The sequence below is a fragment of the Gossypium hirsutum genome, chromosome A05 (genome assembly GCF_007990345.1).
Source record: "Gossypium hirsutum isolate 1008001.06 chromosome A05, Gossypium_hirsutum_v2.1, whole genome shotgun sequence".
Taxonomy (NCBI): domain Eukaryota; kingdom Viridiplantae; phylum Streptophyta; class Magnoliopsida; order Malvales; family Malvaceae; genus Gossypium; species Gossypium hirsutum.
In genome coordinates this window covers 78,732,454-78,752,928 of record NC_053428.1, presented here as the reverse complement: position 1 = coordinate 78,752,928, position 20,475 = coordinate 78,732,454, and the positions used below count along the sequence as shown (strand labels likewise).

The 20,475-nt window shown below is 37.4% G+C and overlaps 1 non-coding gene across 1 annotated transcript; it reads right to left on the bottom strand.

The window, feature by feature from the left end:
- Window positions 1-19,218: 19,218 nt before the first annotated feature.
- LOC121229760 (small nucleolar RNA R71) lies at window positions 19,219-19,323 on the bottom strand. The gene has a single exon (XR_005927715.1). It is a non-coding gene; the product is annotated as a small nucleolar RNA R71 (small nucleolar RNA).
- Between the last annotated feature and the right edge of the window lie 1,152 nt (window positions 19,324-20,475).

Sequence of the window (20,475 nt, the reverse complement as noted above, 5' to 3'; positions counted from 1 at the left end):
AGTTATCCGGTTTGTTGTAGCATCTAGTACTCGGATCTGGTGATTAGGTCGGTTATAGGGTGTTACAATTTGCTTATCAATTAAACAACTATCTAAGTAAAGATTAACTTAAATAATATCTAAAAAATTCTATTAAATTACTATGTATACAATTTGAGTTATCAAAATAACAATTAATGTTCAGCACACATGTATGAATATATATATTTTTTCATTTTCCCATGTTTTCTTTCAACATAAAAATGGAAAAAAAAAAGAATATACATTTTAAATTAAAAATAAATAAATTATGCTATATATATATGTAAGAAAAACTGCACAATTATAAACATAATGTAACATCCTAAATTAGAGCCTAGTCAGAACAGTGGTTTCGAGACCATAAATCTAAGATAAAAATAATTATTATATGATTCTTATGAGGTCTATGATATGAATGCATGCTTATGTGAAAGTTTCGTGAAGAAATTCTATGCATAAAATATCTAATTGAACTTTAGGGACCAAATTGAATAAGATGCAAAACTTGCATTCTAGAAGCTTTAAGCATGAAATTGCTTTAGATTATAAATTATAGGGTCCTAATTATAAATTTGACCAATTTTTATAATTTTGGATAAAAATGGACATGTATAGGAAAAATTTGAAAGAAAAACCCTAAGGGCATTTTGGTCATTTGGTAATTAAAAGAATAAAAAGGGAAAATCAATGCAAAAAAGTGTCCATCTTCTCCATGTGCTAGCCGAATTTCTCAATAGCCATAGCTAGGGTTTTTTTCAACATTTCCAAGCTTGATTGTAAGTGCTCCCTAGCCCCGTTTTTAATATTCTTTGTATCTTTGAAGTCTTTGAAGCATGATCTACCTATTTCTAGCTATATTTTGAGCTGGGGTTCATGTATGAAATTTGACCCATGTGTAACATGTATGTATTTTATTGATTAATGGAAGAATATGAATGTTTGGTGCATGATAAACATCTTTTACTAGGTGATTTTTAGTGAAAAACCTAAAAAAGGGACTTGTTTGTAAAAGTGTAAAAGTGAGTAGTAACAATGTGAATTAAAGGAAAATATGGCTGATATGAACATAGTAAAGTTTTGGGTAGGCTTGGGTAACCAAGAAAATGCATGCATTTCATTTTACGAGCCTAGGGACTAAATCATAAATAAATAAAAAAATAGGGGTAAAAAGGTAATTTTACCAAAGCATGAATTATGGATCGATTTGCGTAATGTGATTAATAAACAAGTTAAATTTGGCATTATAGATCAAGAAAAATGTGAACCAAGTCTTGATCAAAGGAAGAATAAAGTATACGACGTTAGGCTCGATTACCATCATTTTTGTACCGAGGTAAGTACATGTGTAAATAATGTGACAATGTGGTATGTTGTGTTGTCTTAACATTATGTGATAATTATTTTATTACTATTATGTATGCTATGTTTAATGGTGCAATATGAAAGTGAGAAAAACCCTGTTTAAACCTTAAGAATAGTTTAGGATACAAGTGACATGTCATTAGGAATTAAGAAGTCCGAACTCGTTGAGTGGTCCAGGTTCGTGATATATGTGGCATCCGAGCTCTTTGAGTGGTCTGAGTTTATTATGGATGCGAGCATCCGAGCTCGTTGAGTGGTCCGAGTTCATAATGGATGTGATACATATGCTTGACTTTCGGGAAATGGTCTTGTGTGTCCTACCAGTGGCTAGGTAAGCCTTGAGTGGTTGGATACCTGACTGCTTTTGTGAGCAACCCGTGTAGTTACACCTTGATCGATAGCTTATATGAGCAAGCCTGTGAGTAGCTCCATGGTGAGCGTTGCATGATACGAGATAGCTTTGGCTACGTATGTTTATGTGGCACTAATGTGCAAGTTTCTGTGTATCCAATAGTTTTCTTAGTGTTCAACGGGTATTATAATAAATGATGCGATGAAAGTCCCAAGATGGCATGGTAATAAAGGTAAAGTTATTTGATATGCTACGGATATGTACATGTACGTACATTATAATCATGAGGGATGCCTTGTACGTACATTATATATATATATGAACACTTGATAAATGAGCTAGAATGCTTGAATGATGAGTAATCTTAGTGGTTATGTTATTATATCTTGCATGATTATGGTTTACTAATATTGCATATTATTTGCATGTGGACTTACTAAGCTTAAATGCTTGCTCCCCTCTCTTTTCCATCCTTTGTAGTTCCGCCAAGCTAGCTTGGGGATCGAAAGTTGTCGAAGCATTCGATCACACAATCAAAAGAACATTGGGTATAGTGAATTTGTTATTTTGAATATGGCATATATAGGGGCCTTGGTCATTTTGTGGTATGTGTCATGCTATTTGACCAAATTGTGAAGGCCTATGATGTTGATGATTCATTTTGTAATAGCCATGTGATATGGCTCATGATTGATTCTTAGGTTGTAATATCTAATTGTTCATGCATGTATGTGTTGATGCATTGATGATGTTCTATGTGGTTATATGATGGATATATGATGAGATATTGTCTTGATAATGTGTAATACGATTGCTTGATGGATGTATGAAGATGTATAGATTAAATACTAGGAGATAAAGAATGGTTTAATAACCTAAGATGACAATAGTTATAAATGTGCAACTTGAAATTTTGATAATTAAGTTGATTTGCATGAAATTTGTATAAAATGCTTCCAAATGATATGATTAAGGGAAGGTGCAATAGGATGAAATTACAAAGATGTGAAAGTGCTATGGTGTTGAGTATTGAGTGTCTAAGTATGACATGTTGCATGTTATGAAATTTGCTTAAGTGCATGAGTGATTAAGGGTGGCAATTGGCTTGGAAAATAGCCTACAAATTGTTCACACGGGTAGACACACAGGCATGTGTCTAAGCCTGTGTGACACAAGTCTGTCCCACGGGCGTGTGGAATGGCTGTGTGTCCCCTGCACCCTATTTTTGCAAGTCAGGATGCTTAGTAGTAAATACATGGGCTAAGACAAGGGCGTGTGTCTTGGTCGTGTGAGGGACACGGCCTACCCACATGGACGTGTACTCTAGTCGTGTGAAGTCTGCACCTTTGTATGAAAAATTCATTTCATTTTAATTGACCCCACTGTCTGGCCACATGGGCTTGTGATGTGGCCGTGTGACCCGAAATTGGTGCTGACGTCATAGTTAGAGAGTTACACGGCCGGAGGACACGGGCGTGTAGAGAACACACTGGCGTGTAGAGAACACACGGGCGCGTCCCCTATCTCAGACGGGCGTGTGCCTCTGTACTAGAGAAAATTTCTCAAAATTTTATAAAAGTTTCCAATTTAGTCCCGATTCTTTTTCGATGGCTATTTTGGGCCTCTTAGGCCCATATTAAGTACAATTTGTGTATGTATGAATGAAGTTGTTTTAAAGAAAAAAATTTATAGCCCGACTTTTTGCATGAATGTATGACTACAAGTTTGGTAATGCCTCATACCTTTTCTCGGCGTCGGATACGGGTAAGGGGTGTTACATTTAGTGGTATCAGAGCTATAGTTTAGTCGATTCTCAGACTAACCTAGCGTAGTTAAGTCTAACTATACATGCCATACGTATATATATAATGATAGTGTGACGACTCTTGACAATATTAAAATATGTTTTCATATAGCAAATGGATATAGACAGAGCAGTGGCAGATGATGTAGAAAGTAACGCCCCTACTCCAGCTGAAGGAGCGGTGCAATTCGAGAGTAGACCCGAAACTGTCAATAGAGGAGAAGGAGGCAGAGATGCCTTTCGCCACATGATGAATGCATGGTATACGAAGTTTGTTCGAATGAACCCGAACACTCAACCTCCCCCACCTCCCCAAAATCTTCAACCCGCACCCGTGATGCCTCAAGGTATAGATTTTATAAGATTCTCTAGAACACCTATTGATAAAATTCGAAAGCAAGGTGCTGAGGAATTTAGGGAAAATGCTAATGATGATCTTGAGAAAGCAGAGTTCTGATTAGAAAACTCGATGTGGGTATTTGATGAATTATCCTATACACCCGAGGAGTGCCTAAAATGTGCCATATCTTTGTTGAGAGATGCGGCGTATCACTGGTGGAGAACACTGATATTTGTGGTACCACCAGATAGGGTTACTTGGGAATTATTTCAAGAGGAATTCTGAAAGAAATACATTAGTGAAAGGTTCATCGATCAAAAGCGTAAGGAATTTTTGGATTTGAACCAGGGTCGTATGATAGTAACTGAATATGAGAGAGAAGTCGTCAGACTCAGTAAATATGTTTGGGAGTGTGTATCCTCCGAAAAAAATATGTGTAGAAGATTTGAAGATGGACTTAATGAGGATATTAAGACATTAGTAGGTATTCTTGAGTTGAAAGAATTTGTGGTACTTGTTGAGCGGGCTTGTAAAGCTAAAGAATTGGTCAAAGAAAAGAAAAAAGCCGAGTCTGAGGCTAGAGACACAAGAAAGAGATAACAGAGTAAGTCGTTGCCATCTCAGTCTAAGAAACCTAGAGAGATGTACTCCTGTTCACATGTGTCGACTGGACACTCATACGGGAATCGTAGAAAGCAGAAGTTGGGTTTTAGTTCTTAGGCTACGTCCGTGGCAAGTGTGGGTAACGATAAACCTTTCAAGACCGAATGCCAGCAACGTGGTAGACGTTATTGTGGCAACTGTAGAGTGAGTGAAGGATCTTGTTTTAGATGTGGTTCTCTAGACCACTTTATTAAGGATTGTCCAAAGATGATGGAGAAAGAAAGATTTCATAGTCCAAGGCCGAGTGGCGCAGCTTCTAGGGGAAGACCCTTGAGAAATGCTGGGAATGGGTCCAATAGTAAGAATGTGACACGAGATAAAATAGTGAGATCTGAAGTTAGGGCTCCGGTTAGGGCCAATGCCATATGTGCACACGAAGACGCAACTTCTCCTGATATGATCACTGGTAATTTTTCTCTCTATGATACTAATGTTATTGCGTTGATAGACACTGTCTCTACTCATTCGTATGTGTGTATGAAATTGGCATCTAGTATGAATATACCTATCAAGTCTACAAAATTTATGATTAAGGTATCAAGCCCGTTAGGAAAGCATGTGATAGTTGATAAAGTATGTAAGAAATGCCCTTTGATAGTTGAAGGTCATTTTTTTTCGGCCGACTTGATGCTGCTGCCTTTTGATGAATTTGATGTCATACTAGGTATGGATTGGTTGACACTACATGATACTATAGTGAATTGTAGATAGAAAGTTATGGAATTGAAATGTGAAAATGGCGAGATTCTTTGAGTTGAATCAGATGATGCAAATAAGTCGCCAATGGCAATTTCTTCAATGACTGCTCAGAGATGTATGAGGAAAGGGTATGAAGCTTATTTGGCATACATATTGAATACAAAGAAATCCAAATCGAAAATCGAATTAGTGTTAGTTGTATGCGAGTATCCAGATGTATTCCGGGAGGAATTGCAATGTTTTCCTCCAATTAGAGAAGTTGAATTCGGTATTGAGCTAATTCCAGGGACAGCACCTATCTTTATTGCTCCGTATAGGATGGCCCTGACTGAGCTGAAAGAATTGAAGTCACAATTTCATGAGTTCACTAACAAAGGTTTTGCGAGACCGAGCTTTTCACTGTGGGGTGCTCCCGTATTATTCTTGAAAAGAAGGACGGTTCTATGAGATTATGCATTGACTACCAGTAACTCAATAAGGTGACAATAAAAAATAAATATCCTCTTCCAAGGATTGATGACTTGTTTGACCAGCTGAAAGGAGCGACATAGTTCTCTAAGATAGACTTGAGGTTCGGATATTACCAGTTAAGAGTTAAGGAGTCAAATGTTCCTAAGACTACTTTTAGAACAAGGTATGACCACTACGAGTTTCCTGTTATGCCATTTGGATTAACGAATGCTCCTGTCGTGTTTATGTATTTATTAAACCTAATTTTTCGGCCATATTTGGATAAGTTTGTTGTGATGTTCATCGATGATATTCTGATTTATTCTAGAGATGAGGTAGACCATACTGAGCACTTAAGAACAGTGTTATAGACTTTGAGGGATAAATAGTTATATACCAATATTAGTAAAAGCGAGTTTTAGCTTCGAGAGGTCAGGTTCTTAGGCCACATTATTTTAGGAGATGGTATACGAGTTGATCCCAGTAAGATTTCTGCTATTTTCGAATAAAAGCCGCCAAGGAATGTAACTAAATTTAGGAGCTTTTTGGGTTTGTCCAGATACTACAGGCGGTTTGTGAAGGAATTTTCGATGATTGCCACTCTAATGAAAAGGTTGTTACAAAAGGATGTTAAGTTCGAATGGACAGAGAAGTGCCAACAGAGTTTTGAGAAGTTAAAAATGTTACTAAATGAGGCACCAGTGTTAGTGCAACCGGAATCAGGGAAAGATTTTGTGATTTAAAGTGATGTGTCCTTGAGTGGACTAGGTTGTGTGCTTATGTAAGAAGGCAAGGTAGTAGCTTATGCTTTGAGGCAACTGAAGCCCATGAGAAAAAACTATCCTACGCACGATCTAGAATTAGCCACCATTGTGTTCGGGGAGAAATGCCATGTCTATACAGACCTTAAAAGTCTTAAGTATCTGATGACTCAAAAGGACTTGAATTTGAGGCAACAAAGATGGTTGGAATTGTTAAAAGACTATGAACTTGTAATATCCTGATTTTGGGCCTAGTCAGAATAGTGGTTTCGTGACCACAAAATTCGAGATAGAAATAATTATTTTATGATTATTTTTAGGTCTATGATATGATTGCATGATTGTGTGAAAATTTCGTGAAGAAATTTTATGCATAAAGTGCTTAAATTGAAATTAGGGACTAAATCGAATAATTTGTAAAATTTGCATTCTAGAAGTTTCTAGTATGAAATTGTTTTGAAATATTAATTAGGAGGTCTTAAATAGCAATTTTACCAATTTCTAAGTGTATGGACAAAAATTGGACATGGATGGAATTTTTGGAAAGTTTAGTAGTAGGGGCATTTTGGTCATTTAGGGGTAAAATGAATTAAAATACAAAATTAAAAGCCAATTTTGCTCATCTTCAACCCCATGGACGAATATAACAAGGAGAAACCATGGCTAGGGTTTTTCAAGCTTCCAAGCTCAATTGTAAGTCCGTTCTAGCCTCGTTTTTAATGATTTTTACGTTTTTGGAGTCCCAATAGCTCGATTAAGCTTATGTTAGCAATAATTCAACCTAGGGCTCATATTTGGAAAAATACCCATAGGTGAAATTTGTGTATTTTGGTGTTTTATGATAGAATATGAGGTTTTAAATTATGTTAGACAACTTGTACTACTCGGTTTTAAGTGAAAACGAGCAAAAGGGCTTAATCGGTAAAAATACCTAATAGTCATAAGTACATGTTAGAGTGAGAATTTGATGTTGCTATAGAAGGGAAAAATTATCTGCATGTCATAAAACATAAGAAAATAGGCTGAAGTTTAATTTACAAGCATTGGGGCAAAAAGTGTAAATATGCAAAAGTTTAGGGACAAAACTGTAGTTTTGCCAAAATATGATTTTGGGTCAATTTGTATAACGTGAGTCCTAATTAGACTATATTTTAAATGATAGAGCAAGGAAAACTAAAATTCGGGCTAAAATAGGGAAAATACCAAGTTGTGGATGAAATGGTAAAAATAGCCATTTTCGCATACGAGGTAAGTTCATGTGTAAATGTAGTAACATAATTGTCATTTTAAGCAATTTAATGTTTTTTATATGATATGATGCTGATTATTATCATGAAATATTATGCTTTGTGGTTATTGTTGAATAATATGTAATTATGTGAATTACTTGATGAGTATGAACTATCACCGAAATATCAATTTCGATATTCCGTGGAAGATGGCAAAGATGTGTGATCGAGGAAAACGCCCGTTTGAACCTTAGGAATAGATTAGGATACAAGTGACATGTCACTAGGATATTTGGGCATCCGAACTCGTTGAGTTGAGTCCGAGTTCACTTATGGATGCGAATGTCCGAACTCGTTGAGTTGAGTCCGAGTTCGAGAGATGTAACTAGGCATCTGAGCTCGTTGAGTTGAGTCCGAGTTCACTTATGGATGCGAACGCCCGAGCTCGTTGAGTTGAGTCCGAGTTCACTTATGGGCGGGTTACATGGTAGCTTGGCTACATATGTGGCACTTATGTGCAAACTTTCCATGTATCCGAATTATATTCCGATGTGTTCAACGGGTAAAATTCTACTCAAATGGAGGAATACTCGAGATGAAAGGGACGTATTGGTAAGTGTTGCGAAATGAATACTTTGAACAGGTATGTACTTAACCCTCAGGTTGAAAACTCGATATAACAACAATATGGTAAGATGATAAATGAAAATGTGATATGAATGTCTCGGTGATGATTATGCAAATGATGTTTTATGTTTGCTTATATAGTTGTGTTACTTGCTATTTGCATGTGAGCTTACTAAGCATTTATGCTTACTTCCTCCTTTTCATTCCTTGTAGTGTTGACAAGCCAGCTCGGAAATCGGGAACGATCGGAGGCATGCTCACACTATATCCGTATACCATCTTGGCATAATGGCTTGCATATTTTGAGTATGGCATGTCTAGCATTATAATCATTTTGTATATATGGTCTTATGATATGGTTATTGAGTGGTATGGAAATGCTTGGTAATGATTAGCCATTGGAATGGCTAATCATGATACTAGCTAATCCATGGAAAACATGAAATAGGTAAAATTTACCACAAAATAGATTCAGACAGCAGCAGTGACGTGAGTTTGAAAAATCATTAAAAATAGTAGAGATAAAATTAGATGGTGAATAAAATATAGAATTGAATAATTATGAGTCTACTTTCATATGGATGGAACAAAACAGGTATATGAGTTATATTTTACGAGATGCTTAAATTTTTGTGAAACAGGGCCAGAGCGATTTCTGGATCCCCTGTTCTAACTTTGGAAATTCACCATAAATTGTTCAAAGATAATTAGAAGTCATGATTTATATGTACAGATTCCATATTGAGTCTAGTTTTATTAGAAACAAACGGAATAGTCATTGAAACTCTGTACAGGGAGATATCTGATTCGTAATACACAGAGGTCAGAGCAGTCAAACCCTGAAATAGGGGAGAATTTAACTAATAAACTGTACTAATTAGCTCGACCAAAAATTTTATAAAAAAATTAGTAAATATATATATGAGTCTAGTTTTAGGGAAAATTTACGGAATTGGATTTCGAGTTTTGGAACTCGAGATATGAATTTTTAAGCAACTGTGACGCAGATTGCTAGCTTGACTAAAAATTTTAAAACTAAATTGTTTGAGCTGTTTATGTAGTGAATTAAGTCTATTAACACCTCGTGTTCGACTCCGAAAACGATATCGGGTACGGGGCGTTACAGAACTTATGATCGATTATCACTCCGGTAGGGCTAACGTGGTTTTGTTGATGCCTTGAGCAGAAAGTCTCTATTTGCTTTGAGAGCTATGATCGCATGGCTGACCCTATCTCATAATGGTGCAATTCTAGCGGAGTTAAGAGCTAGACCGACTTTTCTTCAACAGATTTGTGATGCTCAGGAAGTTGATAAAGAGTTACAAGCTAAGAAAGCTCAGTGTGAGTTGGGCAGTGAATCAGATTTTTAGAGAGATTCTGATGGTTATCTGAGGTTTCGTGGAAGGATTTGTGTTTTGAAGAATGCTGAGTTGATTCGGAATATTTTGCACGAGGCTCATAACGGAGGTATGTTAGTTCACCCGGGTAGCACAAAAATGTACAATGATTTAAAGAAAATGTATTGGTGGAATGGTATGAAAAGAGATATATCTGAGTTTGTATCGAGGTGCTTAATTTGTCAACAAGTAAAGGTCAAACACCAGATAACTTCAAGTTTACTCCAGCCTATTTTAGTTCTCGAATGGAAATGGGACCGAATCACTATGGACTTTGTGACAGGCTTGCCATTGACGCCAATAAAGAAAGATGTAATATGGGTTGTGGTTGATAGATTTACTAAATTGGCTCATTTTATATCGGTACGCATTGATTATTCACTTGATAAGTTAGCCGAATTGTATATTTCGAAGATTGTGAGATTTCATTTAGTACCTTTATCGATTATTTCTGATAGAAATCCAAGGTTTACTTCACGATTTTGGTAGAAGTTACTAGAAGCTTTGGGTACAAAGTTGAATTTTAGTACCGCTTTTCATCCACAGACTAATGGAGAATCCAAGAGAGTAATTCAGATATTTGAAGATATGCTCAGATGTTGTGTTCTTGAATTCCAAGGTAGTTGGGAAAAGTACTTACCTTTGGTTGAATTTGCCTATAACAAAAATTATCAGATGAGTTTGAAAATGGCACCTTATGAAGCATTGTATGGATGTAAATGTCGTACACCATTGTATTAGACTGAGCTTAAGGAGAATAAGATTCATGGAATAGATTTATTAAGGAAACCGAGGAAAAGGTGAAAGTAATTCGCGATTGTTTGAAAGTGGCATCGGATAGACAAAAGTCGTATGCAGATTTAAAAAAGAAAGAAATTGAGTATCAAGTCTGTGATAAGGTATTCTTGAAAGAATCTCCATGGAAGAAGGTTTTGAGATTCGATAGAAAAGGCAAATTGAGTCCTCGTTTAATAGGACCGTATGGGATTAACGAAAGGATAAGGCCTGTTGCTTATCAATTGGCTTTGCCGACTAAGTTGAAAAGATTCATGATATGTTTCATGTGTCCATGTTGCGCCGATATAGATAGGATTCTTCACATGTGATTGCACCGAAAGAGGTTGAAATCAGACTGAATATGACTTATGGTGAGGAACCTATTAAGATCTTGGCTCGGGAAGTTAAACAATTAAGAAACAAAAGTGTTGCTCTTGTGAAAGTTTTATGGCAAAGACATGGGGTTGAAGAGGCTACATGGGAGCCCCAAGAGGCTATGAGGAAACAGTACCCAAAACTTTTTACCGGTAAGATTTTTGGGGACGAAAATCCCTAAAGGGGGAGAGTTGTAACATCTTGAATTAGGGCCTAGTCAGAACAGTGGTTTTGAGAACACAAATCTGAGATAGAAATAATTATTATATGATTCTTATGAGGTCTATGATATGAATGCATGCTTATGTGAAAGTTTCATGAAGAAATTCTATGCATAAAATGTCTAATTAAACTTTAGGGACCAAATTGAATAAGATGCAAAACTTTCATTCTAAAAGCCTTAAGCATGAAATTGCTTTAGATTATGAATTAGAGGGTCCTAATTAGCAATCTTAACAATTTCTATAATTTTGGACAAAAATGGACATGCATAGGAAAAATTTGAAAGAAAAACCCTAAAGGCATTTTGGTTATTTGGTAATTAAAAGAAAAAAAAGGGAAAATCAATGCAAAAATTTGTCCATCTTCTCCATGTACTAGCCGAATTTCTCAATAGCCATAGCTAGGGTTTTGTTCAACATTGTCAAGCTCTGATACCAAATGATACGAACTCGCCTAGGTATGATGAGTTGAGTCGTTTAATTGTCCGATCGTCGAACTAGAAGTATCGTTCCAATTTGCAAGCTTTGAAGGAATTTGTTAAATATGAAGATAGGAGATGGAATTATGTTCAAAATTGGATAAGTATGAGTTGATTTGGTTCGGCTAACAAATAAATTAAGATAGATAAATTAATAGATAGGTGAAATGGAATTCGAACTTAAGCGGCAAGAACGAACCAACACTAAGGAGAGTGTTGACCCGGGACTTATGTGGCTTAAGGTGGTTTAATGAAGGAAGAAAATGGACATTGACCCGTTACCTAACAAAGGTAAGAGCCGAAAGTATGGTTGGGTTGAACGCCACACTCGAATAGGAGTTATAAGTCTGGAAAAAGACTAAGGTTGACGCTACTAACAACAGATAAGCCAACAAAGTCTATGAACGAAATTTGAGAGAAGATAATCTCACAAATATAATATAGATTCATTCAAATTGTTAAAAGTCTTAAAACAAAGAAATGAGCTACATATTTATAGTGCTGGATTTAAGCTAGCTGAATAGTCACAAGGATAGCTAAATGGTCAATTAGTTTCAGCTTTTAAGGAGCTGAAAATTCCAGAAAACTTTAAGAAATTCCAGGAAGCTTCTCTAACCATTTGGAACGTCATTGGCCAGCTTCTAGATGAAGTATGTTCAGTTGAAATGACCTTGGAACATTTGGGAGCTGAATGGCTAGTCTAGGTTCGGCCATAAGCTTTAATGGGCTGGAATTAGTTGCCTTGATTAGCTAGATGGTCTTGGAGAATTAATAAGGAGCTTGGAGATTGCAAAAGGTTGGAAAGTGTGAACCGAATTCAAACAGCCCTTGCATGTGTGAAAACACAAAACTGAACAGCCTTGAAGTATGAATGGAATGTTCAGCTGGTGTGAAAACATTCAAGCTGCTTTGCAGAGCTAATCAACCAACTTAGGGAGATAAAGAGCCAGCTGCTCTTTGGCTAAATAGGTGCTTGGGAGAAACCAATCATCAACACATCAAGTCTTTCAAGCTGTCCATGCACCTGTTGCGTAAATCAAATGAACACATTAAATTAATTTGAGCCATAATAAATTCGGCTGCACTAGGACACAATAAACCTGCACATTAATTCGACTCAAAAGACACATTTAAATCATGTAATAAGCTAATACAAATTGAAGACATGTATGAACTAAGACATATTAAAATTCTACTACACAATTTAACAAGAAATAAATTCATCCTAAGCTTAGGCAACATAATTAGCTAATTAAATATGCATTAAACTAAGACACATTTAAACTTAATTAAAATGTCCAGATTTTGACAAATTAAATATTTAATAATTATTTGAGCTGACTTTGGTATTAACTAGCGAGAAATAACACTTAATTTATTTAATCAATTAAATGTAAAGATGGAAAAATAATAAGTAGTTCAATTGAGCTGGAATGAGTTGGGCTAAGCTCGTAGAGCTGAAAGTGAGCTAAAACCAGCTTGCAGTAGGTTGCAAGGGAACTTTGTTGGGTTGGTCCAAGCTCGTTCTATTTCACCAGCCAAGGCTTCGCCCTACACTTGTTTGACTAAGGTCAAAATGGCCTTCTTGAATTACTTAGCTCGAGCCCGTGTAATTGGTCCTTGGGGTAGCACCATTGAATCCTTACTCAAGCTAGGTACATTCCAGGGAGCGATTTTATCATCGCCCCTCTTCGAAGCGAGTTATCCTCAAGACACAATCTGCATCAAAGGGAGATAAATTAGAAACATTAAAGCTCGCACCTATGTTATACTCGCCCGGTAAGTCATGTCGGTAGGAATTTTCGTTAATTCGTTCAAGGACTTGAAAAGGTTCGTCTCGTCTAGGCATCAACTTGGAACTACGTTGGGCTAGGAATCGTTCTTTGCGCATATGAACCCAAACCCAGTCTCCGGGTTCAAAAGTCATTCACTTTCGACCTTTGTTCGCCTGTTGAACATAGCTCTCGATCCTTACTTCTATGTTGGCCAGAACCTTTTGATGCAACTCCTTGACAAAATAGGCATTTTTCCTAGCATCAGAATGGATTAACTGATCATTAGGCAAGGGTATCAAATCCAATGGAGTTAACAGATTAAAATCATAAACTATTTCAAAGGGTGAATATTTAGTCACTGAATGAACGGATCGATTGTAAGTGAACTCGATATGAGGTAAGCAATCCTCCCACGACTTCAAGTTCTTTTGGATAATGGCTAGAAATAGTGTAGATGGAACGCAGTACAGCAACTTGGTTCCAAGTTTAGCCCACAACAATCTCTAAAAATGGCTTAAAAACTTTGTATCTCGATCAGATACTATGGTTCGTGGGATGCCATGAACCTAACAATGTCCCTAAAGAAAAGATTAGCAACATGAAGAGCATCGTCAGTTTAAGTACAAGCAATGAAATGAGACATTTTCGAGAATCAGTCAACAACAACAAAGATGGAATCCTTCCCCTTTTTTGTTTTAGGCAATCCAAGGACAAAGTCCATGGATATATCCATCCAAGGGCCTTCGGGAATGGGCAATGGAGTGTAAAGGCCGTGGGACTGAATCTTGGATTTGGCCTTCTTGCACGTCACGCAACGCTTGCAGACTCGTTCAAGATCCCTCCTCATTTTAGGCCAATAGAAGTGTTCTTGGAGCGTTGATAGACTCTTACCTATTCCAAAATGACCCATGAGGCCACCGCTGTGCACCTCATGCACGAGTAAGTTCCGAATGGAACCTTGAGGAATACATATCTTTCCTTCCTTGAAAAGGAAGCCTTCGTACCTATAAAATTTATCAACAGAATAATTCTCGCAAGCAGCATATATTTCACCAAAATCTTCATCATTGGTATACAAATCTTTCAAGTAAGAAAATCCAAGCAATTTAGATTCAAGAGAAAATAATAAAGCATACCTTCTCGAAAGTGCATCAGCCACAATATTATCTTTACCTTTCCTATACTTGATGACGTATGGAAATGACTTGAGATACTCAACCCACTTCGCATGGTGTTTATTTAGCTTATGCTGGCCCTTGATGTGTTTCAACGTTTCGTGACTGGAGTGAATCACGAACTCTTTTGGCCATAAGTAGTGCTGCCACGTCTCGAAAGCTCGGATGACTGCATAAATTTCTTTGTTGTAAATGGGGTAGTTAAGCATAGCCCCATTTAACTTCTCGATGAAATACGCCACAGGCTTTCCATCTTGGGTTAGCACGGCCCCAATTCCGACACCTGATGTATAACATTCAATCTCAAAGGGTTTAGAAAAATTGGGTAATGCTAATAAAGGGGCTTTAGTAAGACAACTCTTAATTTCATTAAAATACTTATCTTGCTCGTCTTCCAGTAGAAGGCTGAATTCTTCTTAATCATGCTTGTTAAAGGTGCAGCTATAGTGCTGAAGTCGAGCATGAAACACTGATAAAAGCTTGCCAAACCATGAAAGCTTTGAACTTGGCTAACACTCGTAGGTCTCGACCACTCTTGAATAGCCTTTATCTTTTCTTGGTCCACTTCCAAGCCCTTCGAGCTAACTACAAAACCTAGAAAAATAACTTTGTCAGAACAGAAAGTGCATTTCTTAATGTTAGCATAAAGGGTTTCTTTTCGTAGAACTTCTAACACAGATTTAAGGTGAATCAGATGGTCTTCCAACGTCTTGCTATATATGAGAATGTCATCAAAATATACGACACAGAACTTACCAATGAAAAACCTTAACACGTAATTCATAAGTCTCATGAAAGTGCTAGGAGCGTTGGTTAGGCCAAACGGCATGACCAACCACTCGTACAAACTGTGTTTTGTCTTGAAAGCAGTTTTCCATTCGTTGCCTTTTTGCATAGGAATCTGATGGTAGCCACTTTTAAAATCAATTTTCAAAAATAATTTGGCACTAATCAATTCATCAAGCATGTCGTCTAAGCGAGGTATCAGATACCGGTACTTAATAGTAATCTTGTTCACGGCTCGATAATCCACGCACATTCTCCATGTTCCGTCTTTCTTTGGCACCAACAAGACGAGTACAGTACAAGGACCAAGGCTTTCGCGAATGTAGCCTTTCTCCATCAACTTGTTGATTTGCCGTTGGAGTTCCTTAGTCTCTTCGAGATTTGACCTACATGCTGGTCAATTCGGAATAATAGCTCCGGGCATGAAATCATTTGGTGCTTGATTCCGCGAAGTGGTGGCATCCTACTTAGAGTTTTTTCTGAGAATACATCTTAAAAATCCTGCAAAAGAGACACAATAGAAGAGGGCAGGTTTTCGGGAATTTTTTAGTAGAAAACAAGCTTTCCTTGTACATGAGCACAAGGAGTGATTGTCTCAATGCCAAAGCCTTCCGCACATCACTCGCTTTTGCAAACACACTCATTTTCTCACACTCATTTTCTTTTTCTTTTTCATATTTTTCTTTTCTCATTTTTCTTTTCGCTCTTTTTTATTGTTTTTCCTCTCTTTTTCTCATTTTTTTTCTTTTACATTTTCACTCTTTTCTTTTTCTCTCATTTGATCTACAGAACTTTTCAATTTCTTTTGATCCTTATAGACTTGCTTCGGTGTTAATGGTGCTAACATCACATTCTTTCCCATATGCTTGAACGTATACTTATTGGTATAACCATCATGGAGAACTCGTCTATCAAACTGCCACTGGAGTTCAAGCACCAAATGACCCGCGTGCATGGCAACAACATCGCAAAGTAATTCATCCGCATATTTTCTAATGGTAAAGGATACAAGTACTTGCTTTGTTACTTTTAATTCACCATTGTCATTGAGCTATTAGAGTTTATACGGGCTCGAGTGCTTGGTGGTCAGCAAGCCAAGTTTTTCCACCATGAGAGTGCTCACCACATTTGTGCAACTCCTACCGTCGATGATGACGCTTCAGATCTTCCCTTGGACTTGGCACCAGGTATGGAAGATGTTTTTCCTTTGTTGCTCGTCTTCCACACTTTGGAGACTAAGACTCTATTTAACAATAAGAAGCTCACCGTCTACAGCATGTTCTGCTTCTTCCTCCTTGTCAGATGTCAGTTTGGACTCATTTTCAACCTCATCTTCCGACTTGATATCGCTATTCGTGCGCACCACCATAGTGCTTCAATTTGGACACTGACTTGCGATATGGCCCCTCCCGAGGCATTTGAAGCACTTGATGTCCCTCGAACGGTTAGAGGAAATCTCGACCGCATTGCCATTACTAGATTTGGCCAAAGGCTTGGTTGATTTTAATGGCACTGTTGTCTCTTTAGCGCGGTTCATTGGAGTGCTTTTACCAACGCCTTGGCTCTACTTTGGAGTATTCGCGGTGGAGTAGCCTCAGACAACTCCTTTTCGCTTTAATTTCTTTTCTAATTTGAAGGCCATGTGCACCATGTCCACCACCTCGACGCAGTGTTGCAACTCCACAATATTGGCAATGTCTCGGTTGAGACCAGCCAAGAAACGCGCCATGGTTACTTCATCGTCTTCTTGTACATCCGCTCTTATCATCGCGATCTCCATTTCTTTATAGTAATCCTCCATTCTTCTCGAGCCTCAGTGATAAACCGTAAATTATACACATTTTTTACCCCATGTTTAATGCACTTTATGGATGATTTCTCATTACAATTGGTGAATTCGATGCTCCTAATGCTTTAATTTCATGTTTTATACTTAAGAGAGCATAGGAGAGCAAAATGAGCCAAAAACGAGCAAAAAAAGGGGACAAAACGGACCAAATTGAGAAGATGACACGGCCTAAGCCTTGCCACACGAGTAGCTCACACGCCCGTGTCTTTCGAGGGTGTCGACCAAGGCTTTCATGATTCACACGGCCTGGCCATTGACCCACACGACCCTGTGCAATTTAACGGATCGAACACGGCTTGGCAATCACGTCACACAGCCGTGTCACACGGGCGTGTCCCTGCCGAGCCCAAGTTTAGTCCAATTCAGAAAAAGGCTACTTTTGAGGGCTTCTAAGCATTCGAAAGCCTATAAATACACCCTAGAAGAGAAGAAAAAGGGGAGGGAGAAAGGGGATAAGGAACTACCCCAAGGAAGCTGATTAATCCATTTCAGAAGCCGGATTCATCATCAAGACTGAAGATCTCTCCTCAATTTCCCTTCAGGAGTTTTGGGTTTTTTTTTATATTTTGTATTCTTTATTCTTCTGAGATGTTTTGTTATTTAGTTATGAACTGAATCCTGTAAATACCTAAGGGGAATGAAACCTAAGACGAATCTTGTTATTATTTTCCGAATTGTATGATAAATATTTAACTTGTTCTTAATTCTTGTTTTGATATCCCAGGATACTGATTCAAGACATGCTCTTATTCAGAGGAGGAATAGACCCTGTCTAAGAGTACTTTTGTCATAATTAAGCGGAGTTGTTTGCGCGCCTAGAAATAGGGTGACAAGATTTTGTCGGATTAGGGTGAAACCTAATAAGGGGATCCATAGATAGAGTTAATGCAACCCTAGAGTGTTAATTAGAGAAAAGTCTTGGTTATTCAATATAGGGATTAGACATTATTAGTCTTGAATAGGGATAATAACATAACTTAGGGATCTCTACGGAACAAGTTGAATGAATAAATCGTCTGATTCGGAGCCAGAATAACAAGTAAAGTCTAGGTGGATTTTTCCTTAGGTATTTTCTCAAGTCAATCGATTTTTCCAAAAGCAATTCCCCAATTCTTTTCTCTGTACGTTCTTAGTTTAGATAATTAGTTAATTAAAACAGATAAAACCCCTTTTATTCTTAGGTTAGATAATAAAAAGATAGTTATTACTAGTACTTTTGGTTCCTTTGGGTACGATATCCCGGTCTTGCCATTGCTATACTATTGTTCGATAGGTGCGCTTGCCTTTTCATCGTGATAATAGTTAGTCTAGATTTAATCTTTATTATAAGTATTTATTACTTGTTACGAATCACGTGATCAAGTTTTTTGCTCCGTTGCCGGGGAATTAAAATATTAGGAATGCTAAATTTTTATTACTTTAGCCATTTATTTTCCTTGCAATTTAATTTTTTTATTATTTTTATTAATTTTTTCCCTCTCTTGGCAGGTTTTTATAGTTTATGACTAGAAGAAACCCCTCGGGACCATTACTTTTTGACGAAGAAATCAATCGCATAGTTCGTAGAAACCAAAGAGAAATAAGCCGCAACTTAAGATACACAGAGAACGAGCAAGAAGATGATACTCAACCCCTAACCGAAGAGATGGCTGAAAACCAAGGCAATCAGCTACCTCCTGCAATTGCGGTTAATCAAAATCCTGCTCGACGCACTATGTATGATTATGGTAAACCTTCTTTAACAGGAACTGAATTTAGCATAGTTAGACCTGTTGTAGCTGCAAATACTTTTGAATTAAAGCCTAACACTATTCAAATGATACAGCAGTTTGTTTAGTTTGATGGTTTGCAGGATGAAGATCCCAACGCTCACTTAGCAAATTTTCTGGAATTTTGCGATACATTTAAAATCAATGGAGTTTCTGATGATGCCATTCGCCTTCAGTTATTTCCCTTTTCATTGAGGAATAAAGCTAAACAGTAGTTGAACTTGTTATCACGAGGGTCAATTACTACTTGGGAACAAATGACCGAAATTTTTTTTACTAAAATACTTTCCGCCGGCTAAAACTGCTAAGTTACGTAATGATATTTCTTCTTTTGTGCAGATGGATTTAGAAAACTTTACGATGCATGGGAGAGATACAAGGACTTACTGAGAAGGTGCCCTCACCATGGATTACCGCTTTGGCTGCAAGTACAAACATTCCACAATGATTTGAATCCCTCGACTCGGCAAATGGTTGACGCAGCTGCTGGCGGAACCATCAACAACAAAACACCTGAAGAGGCTTATGAATTCATTGAAGAAATGTCACTAAATAAATATCAGTGGCTAGTCATGAGGACTAAGCCAACAAAAACAGCCGGCGTTTGTAACGTCGACTCATTTACTATGCTGTCAAATCAGGTAGAACTTCTCAATAAAAAAATTGATGGTTTACTTGGTTCTACGCAGGCACATCCTGTAATGAGGTGTGACTCAAGCGGAGGAGGTGTGCATACAGAATATCAATCCTTCAATACCACAACAGAAGAGGAACAAGTCAACTATATGGGTAACAATAACTTTAGATCTCAAAATAACCCATACAGTAATACTTATAATGCAGGTTGGAGGAACCACCCAAATTTTTCATGGGGCAGTCCAGGAAATCAAAGACCACAACATCTTCTGGGTTGTCAATAGCCACACTATCAACAAGAGAAGAAATCGAACCTTGAGGAGATGCTCTCAAAATTCATATCGATGTTAGAAACCTATTTCCAAAATACCGAGACAACACTTAAAAATCAACAAGCATCGATCCAAGGACTTGAAACTCAGATAAGCCAGCTTTCCAAACTAATCTCGGAAAGACCACCAGGAAATTTACTTAGTAATACCAAATCAAAAGAGCATGTCAAAGTAGTTACACTAAGGAGTGGGAAAGTGTTAGCGGAATCTGAAAAGAAGTTAGCACAAGAAGCCGTGGAAAGTGAAAGGTGGGAAGAAAAACCCAGAAATAGTGACAAAGCAGTGCCGGAGGAATATACACCACCGGTTCCATATTCAGCAAAATTAAAAAAAGACCGCATTGATGCACAATTCAGTAAGTTTCTTGAACTTTTTAAGCAATTACATATCAACTTACCTTTTATTGAAGCTACCTCGCAGATGCCTACATACGCAAAATTTTTGAAGGAGCTTCTAACAAATAAAAGGAAGCTCGAGGACTTATCTACAGTAGAACTCAACGAGGAGTGCTCCGCCATCTCCAAAATAAGCTGCCAACCAAACTAAAAGATCCAGGGAGTTTTACTATCCCTTGCTTAATTGGTAATCTAAATATT